This window comes from Rhododendron vialii, chromosome 4a (assembly GCF_030253575.1).
Source record: "Rhododendron vialii isolate Sample 1 chromosome 4a, ASM3025357v1".
NCBI classification, from domain to species: domain Eukaryota; kingdom Viridiplantae; phylum Streptophyta; class Magnoliopsida; order Ericales; family Ericaceae; genus Rhododendron; species Rhododendron vialii.
The window spans coordinates 30,507,209-30,534,647 of NC_080560.1; the positions used below are offsets into that span (position 1 = coordinate 30,507,209).

At 37.5% G+C, this 27,439-nt stretch overlaps 1 pseudogene; it reads right to left on the reverse strand.

Moving 5' to 3' along the window:
• Positions 1 to 268: 268 nt before the first annotated feature.
• Positions 269 to 26,563, reverse strand: LOC131323893 (pleiotropic drug resistance protein 2-like; annotated as a pseudogene).
• Positions 26,564 to 27,439: the final 876 nt, after the last annotated feature.

Here is a 27,439-nt window from a genome sequence, read left to right on the forward strand (position 1 = left end):
AGAAGAAAATAATATTTTAATCATTACCTTGTGAATAGTTGTTCAGTAGAAATAACTATCAACTGTTCACAAAGGGAAAAATAGAGCCATGTTTGCCGAACCTGTTGCAAGCTTGTTTTGGTACCTTAATTAGGTAAAATAGCTACAAATGTTGGTTTTGCTACTCTGATGTACTTGCTCTAAGGAGCAAGAAAAAATATTAGGGGCAAGAAATTGTTTTGGTTCAAATGGAATCAATAACCGGCAACCCACACATGATGAGAAGAAAAAAAAAGAGAAAAAAAAGCCTTTAATATATGCAATATCCTTTTTTTTTAACATCCAGACATGGTTGGTCATCAATTTTCCATTTTTGCTGCATTACAAAAGCAGCTACATGGTACGAAAATGTAATGCATAGGGATAATATTACAAGATTAGGCAAACAAGGAACAAAAAGAGAGTAGGAACCTAATTCGTTTCCCAGTCCTTTGAGACTTGTATACAATCAGTTTTCCTATTGTATGTAGTTTTTACTAGGATTTGGCATCTCTCCATATCCCATAATCAACTGGACGTTGTTGTTGAGCCCACCTCGAGGCCCATTTCACCAATTGAGCCATTCATTTTTAGCTCCATGCATGTGAACAATAATGAAAAAAAAACTCGAATCAATGTGATAACTGTAGCTACATGATTTCGTATATTGGTCTTCAGAATAACATTGGCCAACCCTCACAAATGTGACAAAACCATGTGGCCAGGTCATTGCATCATTCTAACTTTTCCATTGGTGATCGAAATGCAATCGAAAAACGATCGGCCTAATCGTGAATACGAGTCTCTCGTAGTAGAACAAAATGAGCCCAACAATACTATTCAGCTTGGAGAGAAGCTAGACTCACCAAGAACTAACCTTTTTTTGGGTGATTGAAGCTTTGTTACCTTCTTTGGAAGTTGAGACACTTGATGCCATAGGCAAAGACAAAGAAGAATCCTATGACCCAACAAATATGGGCCACTGCAACTGCAGGTAGGAAATCATACTAAAAACCCAAATAATACTTGAGAAATAGCTTCAATGGCACATCACCCTCTCCAGGGACCTCAAGCAAAGCGTCCTTATCACCCACTTGAGAAGTCACTAGTCCATAGAGTGTCCATGACACTGGAGAAGCCCAGTAGTACCACCTCCACCAGATCGGGATTTGCTGCAACAGTCCGTTAAGGACATATTGGATAACACATCAAAGGTAAATTGCAAATTTACAAAGAAATTATAGATAAAAACTCTTCCAAAATCCACTTACAATGGTCTGTTTTTGTTTTATGAAAAAGGTCCACATCAAAATCTTTAAACAAGAACTTGTTCAAGAATGAAGAATGATTTAGTAGTGTATTTTTGCAAAAAGACTAGTATAGCAAGAACACAATTTTGCATATACTTAGATTTCTTTTTGTACTTTCGGTTTTGTTGACCTTTTCTTTCAAAATGAAACACCATCTATTTGTCTTCAACAGTCTTTATGGAAGACAAGAGCTCATCAAGAATGAAGTGACAACAATATTTCTTGAATTACAAGCCACCATAGTAAATGTTTTGGTTTCCAACCTTTCAATTTTGAAATAAATAACTGTAATTCAATCACATCATTCTGAACAAACGTTTTTTGCTTAAATTTTCCGTTTTCTTTTACTCTATGAAATAAAAGACAGTTTCCATATTTAGGAAATAAACCTTAAGGAGGTCTTAAGTTAACATATCGGCCTGGGAATGAGGAAACCAGAGAATAAGTTTCGAAAGCTAAGGAAGAAGGACATAACAATGGCAGCAATTTGGACGGCAAGTGTCAGCGCGACAACCATCATGCCATACATTGTGAAGTAGATGAAGCACATTAATATATAATAGTAGAACCATAAGACTTTTACAACCTTCCACTCAAACCCAATCATGGAGTAGAGTACAAGGAAGTATACCAATGTTTGGATTGTAACATAAACCACCTCTATGGCCACCTGCATCTCTATTATAAAACAAAAAGGTGTGGGGACAAGTTGTTGGAATGACTATGATTCATTTGATCCAATGGCTCATGTGTGCTTTCCAACTCTCTTAAGAAAGCACTCACACTTTTACAAATATATTACAAAAATGCCATCAATTTGTTTTTTTCCCCCTACCAATCAACTTCTGTTTTGTTGGGAAAAAACCCCCAGTAGTCACCGCCCCATCTCTCTCTCTCTCTCTCTCTCTCTCTCTCTCTCTCTTTCTCACATCAAAGCCTCTCCTCTGATTGTCCGGCCACAAACAATCATCGCCCTTGCCGGTGAGTCACTCGAAACCCAGAATCTACTATCCTCGGTAACATACTCTCTTGCTTTTTCTTTGATACGTAGTACTTTTTGGGTTTTGGTTATCATTTTCTCTATTTTCCTTTATATTTTCTAAAATTTTTATAGCTGCCTAAAAATTGAAATAATATTTTGAGCCACTATCAAGATTCAAATGGTAATTTCAATTCCAATCAGGGTGAGTAGTACCGTAGGCACGGGCCAGAGTGGATAGTGCCGTAGGCACGGGTAAACACTAGTATTTTATTAAAACAAGAAAACGTTAGAAAAAAGATCCACGTTTTATTAACAATTTTTGCTTTCAGTTCCAAAAAAGGCAAGAAACCATTTGGTGAACTATATTCCAAAAGTTCTTCCAGGGAAGAACACCACAATGATGTTTCTGAAAAAAATTGAATATGGTATTGGGTGTCATATCAAAATTTTCAGTTTTTGTTACAAAAAAAAAAAAAGGGAAACAAGAAAACAATTTTATTTTGTTTTCAAAAAGGAGCGACAAAACCTTGATTCGTTGCTGCCTGGAAAAATGTCAACGGTGCTAGAGTGGTGGGGAGTTTGGGATTGAAGTTTCTTTTACCTATTTCTCCATGAAAACTTGTTTGGTTTCTAAAGAAACACTATTTTCTATTTAATTAGAAGTATAACCGATTTTTGGGAAATGAAAAAATAGTTTCCAAACACGTTTTGTTTATTGGTTTCAAATACTTAGAATATAAAAACAAAGAACATGGCAAAAAAAAAAAAAACCTTTAGCAAACAATAGCTGCATGTTTTACAATGTTTGGTCTGGAAACAGGTAAACAAGAACATACAGATTTTCTTGATGGAGATTTACAGTCCGCATAGAGATTCTAAGATCTCATTTGATGGAGGAAGGTAGTTTATTGAGGTGAGATGAGTTGTGCTACCTAAGAAAATGCGTAAGGCAACACTGATTACATCCCAACTGCTCTTTCACGGTAAAATATTGATCTCTCAATAACAACAATAGCCTGGACTAAAGAAGCATTAATGGCTCCAAGAAAGAGAACAGCAGCATACATAGCTCCCAAAAGATTTATCAGATCTTGTTGTTTTGTCCTGTTAATGAAGTTTATGTTTTTGTAATTTACATATCCCATATTTAAATCAAACAACAAATTGTAGTCTACAAATTCCAATTTTTCATCAAACAGGAACACCAAACACAAGAAAAAGGAGGAAGAAGACACTAGTTCAATGTAAATTCAGACTTTTCCACATAAACAAACAACTTGAAAGGTATAAGTGCTTTGAGCTCCTCGTTATTTTTCTTTTCAGTAACATAGAACAATGAAAACCAAAGAAATGAAAACAATAAATCTGATCTCCCGAAGTGTTATTGACTATCGTACATCTTATTTTGTGTTTTTTGGGAAAGAAGGGAATTCCAACAATTACTACAACAATTGAGTGTAAATGAAATTTGAAGACATCGAAGACTTACATCTGCTACCCTTTTTTCCAGAAAATAAACCCGAATAATGCAGCAATAACAATGATCATGAAGAACCGAATGGCGTTATACTGGGGGTTCCTCCAATAAGACCAGTGCTGTTTCCAGAAACAAGCTTTACACTGTGTAACGAATGTTTGGGAGTACTTGGTCGAGAAGTATAGATCCTTCGATCCCGGAGGCGGAGTACCGAGTTCTTTAATGAGCTCCTGATTCCTCCTGAACCAAGATTCAAGAAAAGTGAAGGACAATTGAAATAAATATGCAACTAATATAACTGTTGCATAAATTCATGTGTGAAATCATCTGCAGGTGTATTTCAAGACCGTTGGACTGAAGAATGGTTACTACATCAGTACATCTCACAAGCCCAAGTTTGGTTTTCCTTGAAAAATGTATACTTCTCTTTCTCCCCAACTGTTGGTATTAATGTTGTTGTATGTGAAGTATTTTACCTTTCATTTGTTTTTGAAAGTGGAAAAAAATTTATTAATCCACTTTGGTCCCCTTTTTTTGAGTGCAAGATGGAAATGTACTTCATGAAATTAATTTTGTTACTTTTTGGCATGCATGTCTTTGTTATTATTATCAATTATTAAAGTATAAAAATGGGGCAAACCTAGTGCATGAGGCTCCCGCCATGCGGGTTCTGGGGAAGGGTTAATGTACGTAGCCTTACCCCTGCAAGCAGAGAGGCTGTTTCCGCAACTCAAACCCGTGACCTCAATGGAGCAACTTCATCGTTGCGCCTGGCCCACCCTTCAGTATCTATTGAAGTATAAGATGAAAATTTATTATTAATTTATGAATACTTGTGGTTTGGTCCCCCTATGTTAAGAATCTTGTGCCGCCACTGCCTAAAGCCACAATCTAAGATGCATGAACACCGATGCAATCCGGGACACGGGACAAGTACTAGACATAAACAATCTATTTTTCCAAGATTAGGATAGGGACATATTGATTGTAATAGTAGATACCCTCCAAGTATATTTTGTAGAGTCATAAAAATATATCTGTTAAAGCATCAAACTCAAAACCAATTGGCAATGAATGAAGAGGCCGCCCAGGTAGGCTCATAAACTAGTTTTGGAGTTGAATATCAACCGATGTGGACAAGCACTAACACTACCCCGCACGTACGACCCCTGACTCGCACGTGGTGAGGAAAACAGACAATTCAATACATACGACAACGATCAACCATCAACGACAAACAAGGGGGAATCAACCACCAAAGACAGAGTCTTGTCTGAGAGAGAGAGAGAGAGGGAGAGAGAGAGAGAGAGAGAGAGAGAGAGAGAGAGAGAGAGAGAGAGAGAGAAGTGTTTGGGATGTTAATCTAACCCTAACACATGTCATTAATATACAGTGAAGAGCGATATAATACAAAGACTACCCCTCACTTTATTCTAACAATACCAAACATTATTTTTAGCAAAGAAAGAGGAAAAAGAAAACATAAAGATGTTAACATCATGAAGATGCAAATCCACAATAATTGAAAGTATCATGAAGTAAGTAAGCATCCATGCCAATTTGGGCTCTGTTCCAAGTCTCAACGAGTCCTAGCTTGTCCTCAACATTTCCGACTAGATGAAATATAATAAAAGAATCAGACACATATTTATGTGTACTTGCCACATGTAAAACGAGAAAATTAAAGAGTGCATGTAATGTCGTGCAAGTACATGAAAGCTACATATCCATTATAACTCAAAAATTAAATTCTGCTTACTGATAAAGGGATGAATTGGCATATATCTCAACAAAATCGACATTCAGTTGAGTCTCAACCGTAGGAGCACTAATCTCCACAACATCCATGTAACAGGATTGTAACCGTCCTTAACCTCGGGCACACATGGGATAGCCTGTGGCAGTTTACACATTTCAATCTACCTTAATTCATTAAGTAGTAGAAAATTTGTTATTTTGGTAGTTTAATTTGCAAGCTTTGACTGTCTCTATATAAATTTATTCCTCATTTTGTTGAGCACAGCTGCACAAGCTTAGACTTCAGAAGAGAGGAAAGAGGAAATAATTTGCAAAGATTCACTTCGTGATAGTTTAGCAATAAAAGGTAATACTATAAAAACATATATTTTGTTTACAAAATTATGTGGTCTTTTGTAGTTCAATGCCATAGCCACTTCATGTCAGATGACTATTAGGCATGAAAATTCAGTGTTATCCTTTCTCGTAACTAAAGCAAACATCAACATTAGGAAAAGATTTACTCACTTCAAAATATTCTATAAGCTCTCGGGATTGACGACCCAGAGGTCCAGCATAAATGACTTGGCCTCCTCTCCTCATCAAAAGTAACTGCAAACAAGCACTATCATTAAGGGAAAGATTTTGCGTATCTATAATTGCTATTCATATGAAGATTGTCCAGAAACAACCAAAAGTCATATCATAATTAGCTATTCGTACCTACTTTTATCTTTCAAAAATTTTTCTCTGGAAATTAGTTCTTAAAATTATGATGACCCTGCCATGTTCCCGTCTGTGCCTTAAATTGGGGCACACAAACACATGGCATGTCCACGACATGTCCGATGCATAGGGTGACCACTTCGGCGTTTTGGTACTTCATAGGTTGCTATTTTGCTCCATAAAATGGCCAAAAATCATGACATAAACTAGTTTCACGAATATTATTTAGGAAATTTCGTAAACCTCATCAAAAGCTTCAAAAATGTCTATGCTTGGTTGGTGAATTGTGCACACTACTGTTCTTCCCGTGTCCATCGTATTTCTCACAGTTCACATAACAATGGCTGTAGCTCTAGCATTAAGGCCTGATGTGAGTTCATCCATGAAGATGATAGATGGGTTAGCAACCAATTCTACAGCTATCATTAACCTCTTTCTTTGTTCTGTTGAAAGACTGTCTACTCCTGGAAGCTCAACTAAGAAATTCCTTATCGAGTTAAGCTCAATCAACTCCATCACTTCTTCAACAAACATTTGTCACAAAAAAGGGAAAAATAAGTCATTTAAATAGAGGAACAAACTTCTGTTTGGCAACATTCACGTTTTCTTTTTACTATAAAATAGAAATACTTGTATGGTGAATTGTTTCTAAAAATGGTTTTGGAGGTATTCCTTTTATTTTTGAAAACAACTCAGTTTCCATTAAAAAACCACCAAAAAGGGAAATGAGGAGTGTTTTCTGTCTTTTATTATTTTTTTGTTTACAAAAACACGAAAAAGGGTAATGAAACAAAAGACTACGGAAATGAAGGCAATTCCAAATACAAATTCTAGGGATGTTTATCAATTGACATACCTTTCGTGTTTTTGTGTTCACATCTGAGGAAAGACGGAGCCAAGTAGAGTATAGAAGAGATTCATAAAGAGTAAAATAAGGTGAGTGAATGTCATTCTGTTCACAGTACCCGCTAACCCTTGCAAATGTTGCTTGGTTCTTCGTGTAACCCGAAATGCTGATAGTTCCTTCAATATACCACCAGTCTTCCTTCCAGCCAACACATCCATCAACGTGGTCTTTCCAGCACCATTAACACTCACAAGTGCAGTCAATATCCCTGGTCTGAAAGCACCACTAACATCTCGCATAAGTTGAAGACGATCCTCTTCAAACCCTTGCTTTTTCATTTCCTTGTTTAAGAGAAGTAAAATTTTCAACTCAATAATAGTCAAAATCAAGAAAAACTTATCATCAAAGTGATAAACCATCCAACGTAAAACCAACTGACAATGACTTGAGAGGCTGTTCATACTCATATACTTAGTATTCGGGGAGATAATTTACTAAGGTGTGACAGGCTCTAACATACCTCTGCATGTGCGGCCCCACGACTTGCACGTGAAGAGGTTACTGAAGGACCCATAACATAGGATCGCAACAAAACGAAATTAACTTTGGCATGGACAAAAAGGATGGGTACTCAATATAAAGATTCTTGCCCATAAAGCCTTTGAAAGCCTAGCTCTGACACAATTTTTTGAGCATATAACTCAAACTCAACTAGCAACAAGTGGAGAGGCCATAAAAGTTCATTTCTGTAGGTGATTATAAATTTATGTGGGACAAGCTATACATAAAATCATATGTCAATGAGACTGAGAATGAAGGCAAAATTCTGTTGCTAGACTAACTGAGCTATTTACTAGATAAACATGATATAACAGATAGATGAGAAAATCCTCAAAAAACAAAATAAAAATAAAAACACAATAACTGCAAAGATGTTAAATTCAGCAGACTGTAACAAATTGGATTGAATGAGCGACTTACGAAGGGCATATCCACATAGTAGTTGACGTGATTGAATGCTAGTGAAAGGGGTTGAAAGGGCAAAACCATTCCTTTTTTAGGTGCACGGTTATGCTGTAAAGCATTTCTTACTGCCATATCAACATCTGTAAAGCATTTCTACTATAACAAGGAAATTGCCATGCCATAGCCTAGGACATTTGGCATCCCAAATTTATTTTTCTCATTACACATGCTACGCAACTCAACTCAGCATGAGCTTTAAAATGGAAAGGAAAATGGACACAAAGTCTTTAAAAAACATACAAGTTGAACTTTTATTCTCTCTTATTTTGTTTGGATCATCTGAGTGATATAATAAGAACTCTATTTGCACAACCATTAACTAGTGATCTACATCTTAACTTGAAAAGTACTATGAGGGACTAGGTTATAAAGTACAGATCTTAACGGGCAAATGCAAAGGCTCAAACCTTCATATGCCATTTGTCCATACAGTGACTTCTTCTTTTTATCATCTTCCTCCAACACTGCAGCTCTCGAATCGCCCAGAGCTGAAGTAGAGTATACATAAATAGGGTCGTCAAGCCTGCAGTTCTTTCACAACGAAATGATAACTTCAAAACTAAAAAGAGAACCAAAACAACTTACGATTCAAGTAAGTCAATGCTGCGATAAACAAAACGTTGAAGAGAATATAAAACACAACCAATGTTCCAATGCAAACCCAAAACATGTAATCATCCGCGAAAAAGCCTCTCGACATGAGGAGGACTTTCTCAACCGTAGGTGCATTAATTCGGGGGTCTGTGTTAATCTGCATTCAGAAGTATGTTCCAACACTTTGTTGAGACGACTACATGAAATTATGCAACGTTCCAAATATAATGAAAATGCATAGACCTCAAGACAAACATAAAAGAGAACTTACGGCACTCCATCTCTTGTAAAGAAATTCATTCATGACTATTGCATTCTGTCCATATATCATTGGAGAAATATAATAGCCCTATATCATAAATGGCTCAATGTCATCTGCAGGCACAAAATGAAATGAATGGTTGCAATATTTTTAATCATCTATGTAGAAACACTCACATGCAAGAATACAAAACTTTTTGGCCAAATGCCAAGCATTATTCAGGAAAGTAATGTACCACATTGGACAATAACTAAACTAACCAAAATCTTGGTGTGATTATAGGAAACAGTCAAAACGGAAAATAGAAAAGTGAAATAAGCAAAACCTTTGGCAACAATAAATCCTCCAAGAACCAAAACCAGTAGCAAGGTGAAGGTGCCTAAAGTGCTAGCAACACCTAAGTTCTCCCCACCGCAGCAATAAAGCGAAAGAGAGACAGACCCATCTGATGTATACTAAAGAATGCCAAGAACTGACGAAAAAATCTGAATGAGATGGAGGGTATTTGTCAGTGAAACAAACTCTAATAAGATGAAATCATTAGGTTCCCTTTCCCAATGAAGGTGGTATCGGAAATTCCAGGGACACAAATTTGGGCACAGAAAAGGGTAAACCAATTTTCCGTTGGATAAATCTCAGGCACAAAGTGAACTTCTCGTGGCTTAACCGGTGAATTTATACTTTCTGATGCCGAATGGGATGTATAAATTTCTAATGCAAAATTTAATTTGGTAGCACTCTTACCTACTTGCAGCTGGAGCAAACCCAATTGCGTAGTACAAAAGAACAACCCATATTGCTAATTCTAGGAGGGAGACGGGTATCTGAAGGACCCAAATTGGCGAGGCAAAAGCCCACGGAGGATAGAATAAGACATCCCTCTGTTTATAGAAGACAGGAAGCCCCAAGACAGTCATTGCGAGCTCCGTCATCCCATTAAACATCACGTTAATCAAACTGAAGAATAGAGCTCCGAAAAACTTCCCTCCATCTAGCAAAGTGCCAGACGACATTTTTGTCCTCAAGAACACAGTCAAGGCTATCAATGACATGATTGTTATTTGGGTGATTTTGAATATGTGAACAAAAATTTTGCACTTCATTAAGAGCCACTCTCTATCAAAGCATGCCTTAAAAAGTTCCCGGTTGGAGATCCCATACTTTTCTGTCACCAAAGCAGCCGGGTGGGTTTTCATTTTATCGTAAGGAACACTAAGATTTGCCTCTAGTTGTTGGACTATATGGAATGAGTAGAAAGCCTGCGAAAATTTGGCAACTGAGACATATCTATATAGTTGGTTCTTTTTGAACCAGTATTGTTCTTGATCTTTCTTGGAAGTCACTAGTTGGTTCTTTTTGAACCAGTATTGTTCTTGATCTTTCTTGGAAGTCACTTTTTGAAGAAAATCAGAGACTCCTTTCCTCTCAGGGCATTTGAAACCCATGAACTCAAAGAACTCGAAGATATTGTCCCGTGGACCTTGATAGACAATTTGACCTTCTGAAAGTCAGATGATGTCGCCGAACAAATCATAAGTTTCTGGAGTTGGTTGAAGAAGAGAGATGATCATCGTCACGTCCATTATATGGACCATTTGCGTCATGTACTTGATAATCTGAAAAGTCGTGGAACTGTCCAACCCGGTTGATATCTCATCTATGAAAAGAGCTTTTGCTGGTCCCACCAACATCTCTCCTGCACCCAGTTAAGAAAAAATTTACTGGACTTATCACTGATGACTCGTTTTGAAACCAAACTAATAAGGAATCAAGGATCGAAACTCTTTGGTGTGTTGTTTTGGAAAGCATAGGAAGGGAAACTTTTTATAAAGGCATCGCAAACGTATTCGGAAACAATTCAAAAGAGACAAAAGAAACTTGAAACAAAAGAATTTGTTGAGAAGCATCATCTACAATATATCTAAGTACATGAAAGCCTACTAATTGGGTTAATAAGATAAATTAAAATTTATAGCTTGATTCACTATTTTGTGATAAGGAACAAGTACAAAACAAAATGCAACATTGCGATAATTGCCAAGTACTTGAACTTCATACTGACACACTTCTTTTTTTGACCTATTTTGTTCTTCAACTAGTGTTTTTTTCCCAATCCCATACGAATAAGGAAAAAAATAGTTTCGGCCATTCGATGAAAACATATGGAAATTTTGTTCCTTGCAAGAAACGAAAACTATGTAAATCAAATAGGCATATGCAGATACGCATGAAAGATTTAGGCCTCAAAAAATGTTCAATTAAAAAATTAAAATAGCCTGAAACAAAAATTATGTATATCAAATGGGCATAAGCAGATACGAAGGAAAGATTTAGACCTAAATCCAATGTTAATGCCACCAAAATCATTGACAAATGCTTTGAACCCCTTTAGATGATTATTATGTTGGTAATTGATAAGCACCCGAGAATGTAATGCAGGGTGCGCTAGTGCTTAGTTTTAGTTTAGTTTAAAGTATTAATTAGTTATTATTAATGATATTTGCTTGTAGAGTGTTTTAGTTCTATTTTGTAGATAAATCGCCAAATAGAGGAATTTATGAAGTCTAAGGCATGTCAAGGTGGAAACAACCCGATGGCCAAGGAATTGCCAAGTCATTGCCCGAGCAGAAGTTGATTTGCCCGAGCAGAAGTTGGTTTGCCCGAGCAGAACCAGAATTGGTCAAGGCAAAAGCTGAATGGCCAAGGCAGAAGTTGGTTTGCCCAAGCAGAACCAGATTTGCCCGAGCAAGAGGCAGGCAGCCAAGGCAGAATTTTGAGTTATTGACCTCGGCATCGATGTCAAGGGATAAGTTCCATCGATGCCGAGCCCCTTAGTGGTCCAGCCCCTTAACCACCTCGGCATCGATGGGATGTAATGTGTTACATCGATGCCGAGCCCCTTAGTGAAGCATTTTAAGGCCGTTGCCATCGATGCCGAGGGACTTAAGAGCGAATTTTCAGAGCATCTGGGGAATATTCCAGGCGCGGATCTTAGGAGTATAAAAGCTTACGTCATTGTTTTGTACAAACAAGTAGATAGATTCAAGTAGCATATTTTCTAGATCTAGATTAGATTGCATTGCAATTCAAATTGTTCTTGTTGTTTTTCATTTTTTCAGCACTTATCTTTTAATTTCCTGCCTTAATTAGTTTAGTTTTGTTGTTATTGTCTTTATTAAAGTTGTTTATTTTCTCCCGATCTATCTTAATCTCTAATTTTCTTCTAGTGTTGTTTTTCAATTATGCTAAGTAGTTTTTCACTTGCTCTTATCTCTCAAGATATGAGTGAGTAGTTTTTCAAGGGTTAGGTCATGGGGTGATTAGCACCTCATGGCACGGGCAAAAATTGCATTTTGGACCTAATAAAGCTTTAAACTTTGATTTGAAAATTGATGTGGGGTTCGGGTTTGTTTGTCAAATTACCGAGGTGTTAACCTCTTTGATCATGTGTAGGTGGGAGCATCGCCTACCCACCACACATGATGCTTAGAGCTCTGTCGCTCGAGGTATTTGCCAAATGAATTCTAGAGCTAGCTTGATTCTCAAATCATTTTATCTTCCGATTTGAGAACTTTAATCAAGTATCTTAAATTGTGTAATTGGGTGAAGAGTGTGATTTAGCTTGAGTCTTGAGTGTTAATAATTCCTAGACCTAGCCTATCTTTTCTCTAGTTAATTCGTTTTTAATTTAGCCTTTTATTTCCACCGTTTAAAGTAAAACAAAGTTGGCTGTCTAAAAGCCAAAAGCCCTTACTTGCATCTACAAATCCGATCAAGCCATATAATTATTCCCTTGGGTACGATCCCGGATTTCTGGTTTATTATGCTTCAACCGACGTGTTAAGCCCTATGCTTGGGGCATTATTCCACATATATCATCGGAGTAAGCGAAGTAGTAATGTTTCAACCACTTCTGCATTTATATGAATCAAAAGCATAGTAAAGGACAACACCAATGAAGACTTACAGTAGAAGAACACTTTTAAGTATTTATATGAGCATGTTAGAAGTAATTAAAATTACAAGACCAACAAAAAGACAAATTTGAAGTGTCATTGTTAAAGATTCTTAACAGATGCAATGGGAATCTTCACAATTCATTGACGTGGAAAGGAGAACATGCGCAACTGGAAGAAACAAGGAGAAAAAGTTGTGATCAACAAGAACAATATATGTTTCCTTTTCACATACCAGTGGTCGCACGCTTCTTTTGTCCACCAGAAATACATCTTCTCATCTCATCACCAACCAAAATATCTGCACATATGTCCAATCCGAGTAGCTGTGATAATTTGTTTAATCGGAAGTTATGAAAACATTTTCTCTTGGGGATTATAAAAGGGGTTCTGCAATAGAAAACTGGACGTAAAAAGATAACGGCTTAAATATTAGAAGTGTGACCTTGATAATATAATCTGTAACCAAACTGGTCTCTTGGCCCAAAAATGTCGTGGCCTTCATAAATGCATCAATCTCAAGATCCGGTTTAATTCCTGCTTCTTTCTCTCGTCTTGAGAGCTCCACAAGCATTTCTCATCTTGTGCCAACCCCAAAACAGCGTCCTGAGAAATCCAATGTCTCTCTCACTGTCATCTCCCCATAGTGAAGATCCATTTCACTAATGTAAGCACAGGTTCTTTGAGGAACAAACTCATTCAATTCATGGCCACAATAGGTGACTTTTCCTGATAATTGGCAATGAATAAAGAGGGAAAATTGTTACACAACACAAGACACTAACAAACAAACAAAAATGTTTAATAGAGAACCATAAACACACCCTTAGGTCCCAATCAAGCTTTCCCACTAGTGCTAGCAACAATGTTGTTTTGCCGGCGTTTAGTGGACCCAAAAGCAATGTCATCCTGAAATCAAGAAATTAGTACTTTTAAACAACCGGGCAGTAAAAAAAATGAAAGAGAGGTAAATGAGAATAGGATAAAAGACCAGGATATGCAAAAACAGAACACTATATCCATAACCAAAAACACTCCTTAAAAGACCAACTATTTTCCTTCCAAATGCTCCATAAAATGAAGCATAGATTACAATAAACAAAGCATGGATTGCTTTTGCATTACTAACCAAAATAGAAAATGGAAATAGAACTCACAAAAGAAATTTTCTAGTTATACAAACGATACAAACAACATAGAATTTTTTTTCCAGGTGGCCACTGGCAATCTCTACATTACTCCCTTTTCTGAGAAACCATTTTTTCATAAGCAAGATTACTTCCCTGTCTATCATGAAAAGAAAAGGTTTCCAACTTGATTTCATTACCGTGATGGTTTCACGATGCCACTAACATTTTTAAGTATCTGAATTTTTCTCTTCTTAGAAGGGGCAAGCCGAATAGTCCCAGAACATTCTTTTGTCCACAACAACCAAAAAAAATGTGTTAGTAATCAACAAAAAAAGCGCAAAGCTAAGAGATATGCAAGATGTTACATATGTAGTCAATAACATGTTTCATGGAATGCTAAGCAGCACAAAACTGGAATATCTCAAAAGAAGCCTATATTTTTTCCCACAATTAATGAACACATCAATGACTTTTGGGGAGTGGTTTTCCCAAAATACATTGCATGTTTTTGCCTTTATATCGGCAGACATATAAAATTGTTGTATATTGCATAGAAGTTTATCAAGAATGAATAAAAGGTAAGGGCAGACTTATTTTCTTACATAATAAGAACAAAAAATGAGCACTTTTTGTATGAAGGGGACTATGAAAATGATTTGTATAATTCTTTCCTTATTTAGTCCTCAATCACTATAAAAATCCAAGATTCATTTTCCAATTTACTCCTATTGTACCCATCCAGAACATTTAAGAAAAAAGACCAAAAAAAAAAAAAAACTATCGTTTTACTAGCGCAGGGAAGCTGCCAAACCACAAGCAAGAATTTGTGTAGTGTCCCTTTCAAACTGATGATGAGTTGATGACAAAAAGACTCTCTTCAACTATTAACATAAGGACCTATCCCATACATTGGTATTTCGTTTTACAATAAAAAAAAATTATTTGCACATTGTAGAAATTATAAGAAATGGAACAAAACATCAAGAGTGAACGATAGGTTCACAACAACCATTAGGGGTTATAAACAAACCAAATTATTCAAGCGCAAGCTCGCATTTGTTCATTAAAAGCTTATTCAAGAGTGGTTCGTTAAAAGCTGATTCAAGAACGGTTCATCATGTTAACAAACAAAAATTGAACACTTCGTTACAGTTCGTTAACCTTCAAACAAAACTCAAACAAGCTACTACTTGACTCGTTATGAGTAAAAAATACAAGCAAAAGGTTGCACATTTTCTTGAAGCTTGTTAAATTTTCAAACCAAGCTTGTTTGACTCATCCATTAGCCCTAACCACTGGCTAAGGCAAGCTCAAGCTGCTCAACAATGATAAACCAACTCAAGAAAAATTCAAATGGAAAATAAACCTAACAGATAAAGAGCGACTTCAAATTGGAACTAATAATCCATCAATCTTTTTATCAAGAATGTAAAATACCCCACTTTGGTTAGCTCAAATTCTCCAATAGCTAATCGCCTGTCCGAATTTATCTTTGATATGGAGGCATTATTTGTCTCACCTGTGTACAAGTATGTCTTTTCCCACTAGGATTAGATACACACACAGTGAGTTATAATATGATATTAATATATCTTTTGCTATTCCAACAAAAAAATTATTGAAACGAAGACAAATTAAGTAAAAGTTGGTAGAAAGAGAGAAGAAAGTACCTCAAGTGCGTTCAAGGTGGCATTAAACAGAGTAGGAAGTGCTCTGCCCCCAACATGTATATCTTCATCAACTGATAAATGCTCAAACCGGACTTCAATCTTCGGAATCTCAATCCCCACCCCTGTGTATGTAGGTAATCAAACATAAACCCCAACTAGCAACCCTTTGGATGGTGAGATAAAAAAGGGAGCTCTTTCTTATAAAATCTCACCATTTTTGATAAGATTGGATGAGAAAGGGGAGGAGCCAATCAATATATATATATAGTCATTTTCAAATAAGGAGGTCCTTATTTTAGATGATCCGAGCCGCTCAATGTGTTCAGAACGTGATTTTAAGAGTACCCACGAGGAATCAGCAAAAAAAAATGACCGGGAAGAGCTTCATCCAAGCAGTTTTTATTTGAACCGTTCGATAAAAAACAAACAAAAACTGCTCGGATGAAGCCTTTCCAGTCTTTTTTTTTTTGCTGATTTCTCGCAGTTACCCTTAAAATCATGTTCTGAACACATTGAGCGGCTTGAATCATCGAAATTCTATCGGGAAAGGGAGGTCCTTATTTTATTAAGTTAAAGTGGTCCTTAGGAGAAAGGGACTATATATATATATATATATATATATATATATATATATATATATATATATATATTACTTTGATCTCCATTTCTCACCATAATAATCAATCTAAATGAGTGATTTGTCTATAAACCAAAACCCTTTCTTTTCTTCTCTTGAAATCACTCCATCCAAAACGTATAGGGATGGATATGTTTTCTTAAAAAAAAAAAAATTCAACGACAAGTGTCCGACCCGCCTAGGCACACTTTAACTAATTCCCATTCCAATTTGGTTAAAGGCAGCTCATCCACGCCAAAACTAAGTACCTGACTCCTAGAATTGAATCATGGTCGATTGTGAGGGAAGTAAATCCACCAACCAACCGGACTAATCGTACGGCTTTTACCCACAATTCTTTCTTACTAGTTTGGACTAAACTTATTCTGGAACATTCCTCGCCGGTCCCATTTTTTGCTTGGGGGTTTGTGCGTACCCTCTTTTGTTGCGCTATCTCGTGCAATCCCTTTTTTAAAGATCCTTTACTATTTTGTCCTTTTGCAAAATTCTTGGGGGTGTGAATTTTTTGGGTGAATTCTTGAGGATTGTGGGCATGCGTGCCCTTCGGAATTTCCGGATTCCGAGACGCAAGGGCCCAGATCGAGGGAGCGCGAGCGGGGAAGCAAGCGCTCGCAAAATACAGAGTCGCCACTCGGGTTTTGAAGGTCCGACACCCAAGGAACCGTATTTCGAAGCACTTGCCGCGCTGTTTGATTTGAAAAAGTTAAAGGACCAGTCCATCATAACCATATCTGGGTTCGGGAGCCAGGTTACGAGAGGGGAAGGGTTTTATGGCACCCCTCTCGCCCAATCCGGAGATCGTCTCTACTTAGGCATTTGCAAAAATATTTGTTTGCGATTCTGTTTGATTAATCAATTCTTTAGCCATTTAGGGCGGGGGAACAGTTTAAGGGGATTAAAACTGTAACATGTTTGCAAGATGTGAATGATAGCATGGATGAGCAGTTAGTATAGGATGAGAACAGACTGCTGTGGGAGTTTAAACAAACTGGGAGGCCCCTGTTTTGGAGTGACGTGCGTAGGAAGAAACCAGTATGCACTGAACAAGTCACTGCATGCTGTTCACTCCTGCGCGCACAACTCCAAGACACGCGCGCGCCGGTGAGCTCAAACCCACAGCTCTTATTCTCAAACCATCTGGGCTCTGGAAGGACCATTGCACACCCAGGACAAACCACGCAGTTTATAGGCAGCATAATATAGAGTTTAAAGGCTGTAAAGCCTTACAAATTAATAAAACACCCCATAAACAGTGTGGGGACAAAATAATGACCTAAAACCAAGCTACCCGTGCAAGGCCACTCACTGGTCAGAGGCATACTGTCGCGCGATGTAGTCACTCTGGCGCACGAGGATGCGCCTTGGCGCACTGTCGCGCGACGGAGCGAGTCTGGCGCGCGATGGTGCGCCCTGGCGCGGACCAGTATTTGGTTTACACATTTTTGGGTTCTGGGACAGGTCCAGAATGATCCCAAGGGTACTCCAAAACAGAAGACATGCAAATTGAACTACGGCTAGCAATTTCTAACAAAGGAAAGCAGTAAACTTGTTATTAACATGCTCAACAGAGTGATCTATACACGAAATAAAGCACAAAACAGTAGGACACCAATCCCCACGCGGTCCATCTCATGCAGCACCGGAGTGTCGCGCGAGAGAGTGGGACCATCGCGCGCTGGTTCCTACCATGATGGTTTTTGAAACCTTGCCAGCTTTAGGACCAGGACTGGTATTGATTACCAGCCTTGGCCCTGCCAGCCCCCCTCAGAGATCAGAACAGAAAACAGAACAAAGGTAAGCTATACCTTCGGTTTTGAGTTTGAAAGGTGTTTGAACTTTGATGTTTGAAGGCTTGATTGAGGAGTTTGAGTGGTAGAAGCAAAGAACAAGCTTTGTTCTTGGAAGGTTGAGGTGTGAAAATGGGGAATGGTGACCCAAAGTGTATTCTTTTGAAATTCTTGAACCCCTTTAATGGAAGAAGAATGGGGGTATTTATAGAGAAGGATGGAGGTGAATCTGGTTGGTGTAATGAGAGGAGCTCAACCAGTCCACGAGGCTGGTTGAGGTTTGCTTGGTGGCTAAGCATCCCAGCTGATAAAGGTGATGGGGCCAGCTTTGACCGTCGCGCGACATAGTGAGTCAGGCGCGCGATGGTGCGCCCTGGCGCGGGATGGTTGCGCCCTGGCACACATCAGTAGGGTTTTTGGTTTTTGAAGTGGCTTAGGCTAGGTTAGGTTCAAGGGTTTTTCAAACACTCAAAGCTCAAACACGCTATCATTCCCAGGGTGTTCTTGATCCATTTCATCATCGGGGAATCAAAAACCGTAAGTAAACTAATCTGGAAGCCCAGATTGGGGTGTCTACAAGGATGTGAATTACGGGGGCAGAATTTACACCCCAAATTACACAATTCACACCCCGAAATGCAGAATTCACACCTGCAGCCAAGAATTCACATCCCTTTGTAGAATTCACACCCCATCTGCAATATTTACACCCCTTTTTGCAGAAATCACAGCCCACGCTATGTCAACATACAGAGATCTCACGAAAAGATATAAAAAAAAACAAGAAGAACCGAGGAGAAACAGAAATAGATACATAAAAATATGAAAAACCGATTCAATCATTATGTGCAGCACCAAATTCTATGCTAAATCGATTTAACAGACTTGCACATTGTGTTGTTCTCGCTACTTCGATCAAATTCGTCTCATGAAAAGTATTCAGTTAGGGCTACAAAGCCACAATTTGAAGAGCGAAACCTCATAATTATACAAAGATGGATAGCAAAAAGAAGGCGAATGAGACAATTGGAGAGAGAGTACCTTATCGATTGAAGCGAGAAGAAAGGGATCGGGTAAGGATCGTTTGAGAGTGTCGAGATAAATTAACGTCTCTTTCAGCTCCGACTAGATTGCCTCTACAATTCTCACTCTCTCTCTCTTGTGTATGTGTTCTATAAAAAATGGAGAAGGAAGAAATCTAGTGGGCAGGTAAAATTTGTCGGCTTGAAGATGCTGCGTCGGAGAAGATCGGGGCTAAAGGATGAAGGCGGACAATGATGAGGGTATTTTCTGTAATCTACTTAAAACCGGCCTCATGCGAGGCTTATGCGGAATGGATTTGATATGTAGTGGGCTTGGAAAGATAGACGGTGACAAAACGGGTCCGGCTTGGATGGACCCCAACTTATTTTTGGACTTCTTGAACAGACAAAAATCCATGCTTTGGGGCTAACGGTTAATGTAAAGACATTTATATGGTTGTTTTACTTTGGCTTTTACGGACTCACCCAATGTAGTATCTTTTGCCCCAGTCCTATACTTGTAGCTTACAACATTGCATTCATGTGGGGATAATTTTTCGTTAGGAAAAATTTCAAAATACCCCCAACCTTTACTCTAAATTTTAACTAAACTCTCAAACTTTTAAAAAAATCAATTTTACTTCCAACGTTATCTTCGGTTAATCAATACACCCCATTCCGTCCGAATAACTAATAGATTTCGGTAAAGGCTCCATTAAATAGCGTCCCGATTGAATTTTGATGATCTGAGCCGCTCAATGTATTCAGAACGTGATTTTATGAATACCATCGAAATCAGGAAAAAAAATGATTGGGAAGGGCTTCATCCGAACAGTTTTTTATTGAATAGTTCAATAAAAAACTACTCAAATCAAGCCCTTACCGGTCATTCTTTTTTTCTGATTTCTCGCAATTACCATTAAAATCATGTTCTGAACACATTGAACGGCTCAGATCATCAAAATTCGATCGAAAAAGGGTAGGTGCGGACCGATCTAGATTTTGTTCAAGTTAGGACATCCGGATTTTGCTTCGGTCCATACCTCCTCTTTTCTGATTGAATTTTGATAATCTGAGCCGCTCAATGTGTTTAGAACGTGATTTTAAGGGTACCCGCCTGAAATGAAAGAAAAAAATTATCGGGAAGGGCTTGATTTGAGTAGTTTTTTTATTGAGCTGTTCAATAAAAAATTATTCGGATGAAGCCCTTCCCGGTTTTTTTTTTGCTGATTTCTGGCGAGTACTCTTAAAATCATGTTCTGAATACATTGAGCGGCTCGGATCATCCAAATTCAATCGGTAAAGGGGAGGTGAGGACCGATCCGGATTTTGTTCAAGTCAGGACGTCCAGAATTTGCTTCGGTCTCACCTCCCTTTTTCCTATCGAATTTCAATGATCTGAGCCGCTCAATGTGTTCAAAACGTGATTTTAAGGGTACTCGCGAGAAATCAGCAAAAAAATTAACTGGGAAGGGCTTCATCTAAACAATTTTTTATTGAATAGTTTAATAAAAAAACTGCTCAAATCAAGCCATTTCTGGTCATTTTTTTGTTGATTTCTCGCAAATACCTTTAAAATCACATTCTTAACACATTGAGCGGCTCGAATCATCAAAATTCGATCGGGATGCTATTTAACGGAGCCTTTAACGAAATCCGTTAGTCATTCGGACGGAAGGAGGCGTTTTGATTAACGAAAAATAATGTTGGGAGTAAAATTGATTTTTTTAAAAGGTTGAGAGTTTAATTGAAATATAGAGTAAAGGTTGGGGGTATTTTGAATTTTTCCCTTTTGGTTATTGCATCACATAATATCCAAAGATGGTACTCAAAAAAGGTCAGTAGAAGAACTAGGGAGGAAAAATTGATGAAGGTAGGGATCGAACGAAAGACCGGAGAAGTGATCAAGGGTATAAGAAAAAGGGCGCTACTATTCGCAGTCCTCTATTTTCTCCCATAGCCCATTATATTTCGGTAAATAGTTGTTGAAAATCATACATAACATTTCGGTAAATAGCTGTTGAAAACAAGATTATATTTCGGTAATTGGATGCTGAAAATATATCTCAATTTCGGTAACTAACTGTTGAGTATAATTGAAAATTTTTATCGGGCTATGGGAGAAAATAAAGGGCTGCGAATAGCGGCGCCCAAGAAAAATTCCAAGGAGGAGAGAAAATTTCCTACCCTACTTTTGGGTATAAATTGCAGTGACCTCCCTGAGATTTTCAACAAATGCAAAGAATGTTTTGAGGTTCTAACACTATTGGCTCTATCCGGAAAAAAAAAAGTATAGGAGACGATGAAAAATGAGTTACACAAGGGAAAAATGGATCCATTTTCTGTATAAAAGAATTGCCACTAAAATATAAAATGCAGATATAAATTTGATCAAATATCTTCAAACCCTAATATGGGTTTTAAATTTAAAGTTGAAAATTATAGAAAAAGAAAAAAAAACTTGGTTCTTTAGTTTATCTAATATCGTTAGGGTGTCCAGTTTTTATTAGCCCAAACAAAAAGTGTTCGTGTCATCTCGAATGAGAGAAATTTAAATAATACTATAAAAGTTAGGGAGAATAGTGTATTTGTCATTACGTCAGAGGAAGTCCCTGCATTTATAGAAATCCTTAGGGGAGGTTAGTGTAATTTATTGTTCCTCTTTTTAAAATTACAAAAGAGGGAGATCCACATCCTCCCCTAAATTTTTGGTCAAGTAATTTTTTTTTGCATTTTTTGCTCTTCATAATTTTCTATTTAGTTTTTCATCGTGTTTTTTTAAATTAACCATTCGCTCAATGGAAAATATATAAAAAGTATAAAATATTGACAAAATTGAAAAAAGTTTATATAAGACCATACTAAAGACAAAAATACCAGCTTTAAGTAATTTTTTCATTTATAGTAATTTTTTTCATTTGGTCATACATAATTTTTACTTTTTAAACTTCTATCATCGAGATGAGTTATTAATTTAAAAAAAATAAAACATGAATCTACTACAAATTTAGAAAAGATGACAAAAATATAAAAAGAAAAAATACCACAAAATTAAGAACCAATCGGGGATTACCCAAACCCCGATTGGTTCGGTTATGGTGCCTTATTCTTCTCCCGATTCGGGTATCGGGGCGGATATGGGTAGGGGTTCGGTTTTGGGTATGAAAATCCTTATATCCACCCCGAATGCATCCCTAATTATTGCCCACTCCCTTCCTCCCTCTCCTCTCTATGACTTATAAATTTGCAGTAAAAAGATTGAGTTTCATTTCCTATGTACAAGAGTTAAGTGAAAAGTAAACATAAACAATATAGACTGTTTACCCCAAGATTGATTGATTAATCATCATGACTTGAAGCGGGTTTAAAAGATCAACTCTATGCTATGGAGTTTTGACTATCTATTACCATACTTGTATTTACCATATCTGTATTACCATAACAGAGGATTCATCAAAAAGAGTGGATGGTTAGGAACACGAAGATACAAAAAGGATTAGTAATGGAAATTTGGAAAGTTCCATCAATACACTAAAAGGTTTCTACGAGATATCTGGTGTGGAGGTAGGTCAACATTTCTATTGGAAAATAGGAGGTTTCCAAGTCCATGGCTCGTCTAGAAAACCAAAACTCACATTGACTGTCAGTCCCATTGAAACAAACACAAGGAAAATGGCAATGACACCACAAGGGTATGTCCTACGTCAAGAACCGAAGGATCTGAAAGCAAGTTGGCATCTTTAAGTTGGTCAACGGACACGAGGCCGCTGTACACTGCATTGGCTATGGAGGAGAGGGTGTCACTGTCACGCCCTCGATTTTCAACAAAATATTAATATTCTTTTCATAATTAAAATATCATCCTCACGTACATACATACCCAAAATGTTATGCCAAACAGCATCTCATAAAACAATATCCTCACATATTAAAGTTCCAAAGAGAAGAAATTATACATCTTTTACCATCCTCCATAATTAAACATGTTATAACAAAATTACATATTGCTCAAAACACATTTTACATAAGACGATAACATAACTAAATACAATGCTTTTAAAATGACTCCCGACTTGTCCTCCAAGCTCTCCACGCTATATATATGCCAAGGTGGGTACTTGAAAAATGAAGGGTTGAGTTACACTAGCCCAGTACGAAAATCTCTAACAAACTCTATATGCTTATGGGAAGATGAGTGCCAAGGAAAAACATTTTAATGAAAACAATAACGTTTTGACAAGAAATAGAACATGTAACTCAATCTCAACTTTCAAACAAAAACGTATATAGCACTCTATCTCAGACATATTAACCCTCTTAACCATGCACATACACTTTTCACTTAGACCTCGGTTTGCCATTTTCAATATCATTTCTTATTATTACATTCTCATTCCAGTGACTTAGGAACATTCTAAGTTCTATAACGATCGTTTTTTCCTTTCTTATCTCACTTTCACTAATCCATATTTCACCCATGTATAGAGACTACGTATACGGAGAAGAACATAAAGCGAATTAGGACACTTTGAATCAAACTTCACCACGACATCAAAGGGCTCACAAGACTACCCGGTTTAATCTTTCAAATCTCAGGTTGAATCTTATCATATCCTCCCTCATGTCCCCTTTATTACATTTCATGTCAACGTCAACATATTATGATTTGACCCACCATTGACACATACACTCTCTATTTCACATTTATATTCATCATCTACCCGGATCTCTATCCTCTAATCTTCGTTATTAGTTTAACTCAATAAGGACCTTCATCTATGCATCTCACCACAACAGTATCAACTATATAAATATGTACTCATCCCAGACAAATTACTATATCGATATCGAGACTACAAGCCCCAATGATTGGAAAGTCTACGAGAAAAGAAATAAAGCAAGTATCAATATTTCAAAGATCTAAGATACCATCTCCAATTCAAAATTCCATGTTTCTCATTTGAATGTTTCAATCTGTCTCAATTTTGCATTATCGGTTATCCAAAACCATTTTCATATAAAACCTTTTTTTTTTAACACCAATGTAGGAGTACACAAAGCTAATATTAGTCAAGCTCTGTTGATTCAAGCTTGAATACCAGAGTCCGTTAATTTGTGCCCAAATACTGGAGTTCGTTGATTCGATCAAGAATGTCAGAGGATTTTCTTGTTAAAAATCCTTTTCTTTTCCTTTCTTTTAAATTGAAGAATTCCAATTGTTTTCTCAACATTAGCTAGCCACATTCGACCTCACTCTTGGGTGTCACCGCGGCCTCACCCGGGCCCTCTTCCCTCAATCACAATCACTTGGGTCACCCTGGGTCTTTTTCCTCGAGCGTAAGGTCACCTCGAGTCTGTTCCCTCAATCATAATCATTTGGGTCACCTCGGGTATTTTCCCTCGAGCGTAGGGTCACCTCGAGTCTGTTCCTTCAATCACAGTCATTTGGGTCATCTCGGGTCTTTTCCCTCAATCACAATCATTTGGGTCACCCAGGGTTTTTTTCCTCAAGTGTATTTCATTCATAGTACCACACTTGTCCAATAAATACCCAAGCTTCTACCTAATGCTAAGACATCAAAGCAATCTAATATGAGTGAATCTACCATTACGACATCATGGAACTCATACACTTGCATGACCAATCTATTGGTTGTACCATGAAGCATCAACTAGTCATTCAATAGCTCAGCTGTATGCAAATAATTAGAAACATTTTCACCTTTCAATTTATTGTTCAATAGAAACGAATAATAGTTGTACCACACATTACCATTTCATAAACTGAATTAATCATCATTGTTCAAGTATTCCCATTTAAATTTTAATTCATGATCACCCCTTGCACCTCGCATTTTTCCTACGTGTCAACGAACATTGTCCCAAACAAGGTGGCCTACCACCAAAGCCTCATTAGACCATTCAAATACTTAAATGAACATAGGAGCATCTGTGTCTCACTCAAGTGAATATAAGAGAAAAAGATGCCAAGTGTATACCAATATATCCACCCCGAAGACCAAGAAGTGTACTAAATCATTCATGAGGTTCAAACATAACCTAACCCCCAAAGTTAACACGAAACCTTACAACAACCGATCTTATTTTGGCCATAACATTTTATTGGTTTAGGATTAGACTATGAGGCCACCACCGTTAGAAAAGTAGACCTTCCGTACATCAATTTCGATATAAAATTTGTCCAAAATAGAGTTTGGATGAAAAAGTTATGCCTTTTCGAAATTTTGCCAAAAATGCAGATTTTTCAATCCCTACTGGTAGGACACAACCTCCTACCGGTAGGAGACCAGAATTTCACAAAATGACACTACTGGACAACGTTTCAACCGGTAGGGACATAACTCCTACCGATAGGACCTGGGTTTTCAGTGCACGATTTCTAATTTTTGACAGATCTTAACAAGCACTCAAGGGCCGATCAAGCACCACTTTTTGTTACCAAATCAACTAAAAAACATACAAGGGGAGCAAGGAAACCCTACATCAAGTCCCATGATCAACACCCACTAAATTAGTCAAGCCCTAGAACTCCAAACTTCAAAATTAACCAAGAAACACACCTTCCGAAATTGAATCAACCGAGTACGAACTCGAGAACACAATTATAGAAAGATTAAACACATAATCAACACATAGGCATGTAGAGAAAGATGAGAAATCCCTACCTCAAAGATTGAAATTAAAATCCCAAGAATCTTTAGGCAAAACCTCTCCCGAAAACACCTCCTCTGAGCTTTCCAACGCGATCAAAGGCTAGAACTCGACTCTAGGCGAAGAATGCTCCAAGATCCCTTGGTTAATTTGAGATTTGGGGAAGAAATTTGGTGAGGGTATGAGAGAGAGAGAGAGAGAGAGAGAGAGAGAGAGAGAGAGAGAGAGAGAAGCCATGGGAGAGATGAGAGAGTGGCGTGGGTGTGTGTTGTGTTTACTGTGAGAGGAAGGAGAGAATTATAATTGAGGGAAAAATCATCTTCTACACCCACACATACATCTATCACATGCCATAAACTCACATATTTCACAAAAAAAAAAATTTTTGCTCGGCAAAACGAAGATTTATTGACTTGAAAAGGGTACATCGAGAGGGGAACTCCTTAAGCACAGAAGCTTAAGGAGAAAAGGAAACAAAAACAGAATGACAAAAAAAACCATCCAACAGATAATTGGACCGCACCACTCCTCCAAAAAAAATAAAAATAAAAAAATTATACTTTCACCTTTCTCATTCCATCGAGATAACCCTTAAAATCTTCCACCGAGTGCACCTTAATATCAAACTTCACATTGACCCACATTGCTACTCTGGTCTTAATTAGCTCCCCTAGATCCTCCTCTCGCCAAGAAACATTGTTGAACACCATACCATTCCTAGCCAACCATATGGACCAAATTGTTGCCTTGAACGTTGTCTCCCACAAAAATTTCTCCAAATTTTTGAAACCACTACCCAGCCACCAAGTAACGAGATCTAACAGTGAAGCAGGGCAAACCCAATTGAGATGCCACCAATCAAGAAGCAATGACCAAACACCCCAAGAAAATTGACAGTGAAGAAAGAGATGCCCCGGCGTTTCTAAGTGTAAAGAGCAGAAGGGACACAAACTCGATTGGCCCTCAGGGATCAAATTTCTATGGAGGAGAACCGACCTCGTTGCCACTCTGTCTTGAAGATCTGTGAAATAGGTTTTTAGTGTTTCACAGAGAGAGAGAGAGAGAGAGAGAGAGAGAGAGAGAGAGGGGAGAGGGGAAAGGGGAGAGGGAGGAGGGGAATGGGCAATAATACCCCTCAAATACATAACACCATCCATCTAAAGGTTGACATTGGAACCAATTGAAAAGTCGAAGTATTTGGTATGTCCAAATTGAAAGGTGTATGACCGAATTGAATTTTAGGTCAAAATCGAAGGGATATAAAAGAAATTTTCTCCATTTAATTTTATTTGGGTTATGTAATGAACTTAGTTATTACTTACACCTCTATATTTTTGAAACTGTAATGTGTAGGCCATTATTTTTGAGTTTGTCTTGGCCATTATGCTGAAAACTATAATAATTTGAGTTTGTCTTGCACATTATGTTGGAAACTGTTGTGACCATTTGTTTGGTCTTAGGTGAACTTTAATGACTATGCTAAGTATTTGGGGCTGTTTTGGTCGTGTTTATGACCTACTTTTTTTGCAAGTTTATGCTCTGTTTATGTACTCATCTTTTCCAGGTTCTTGCAGTAGCAGAGTGTT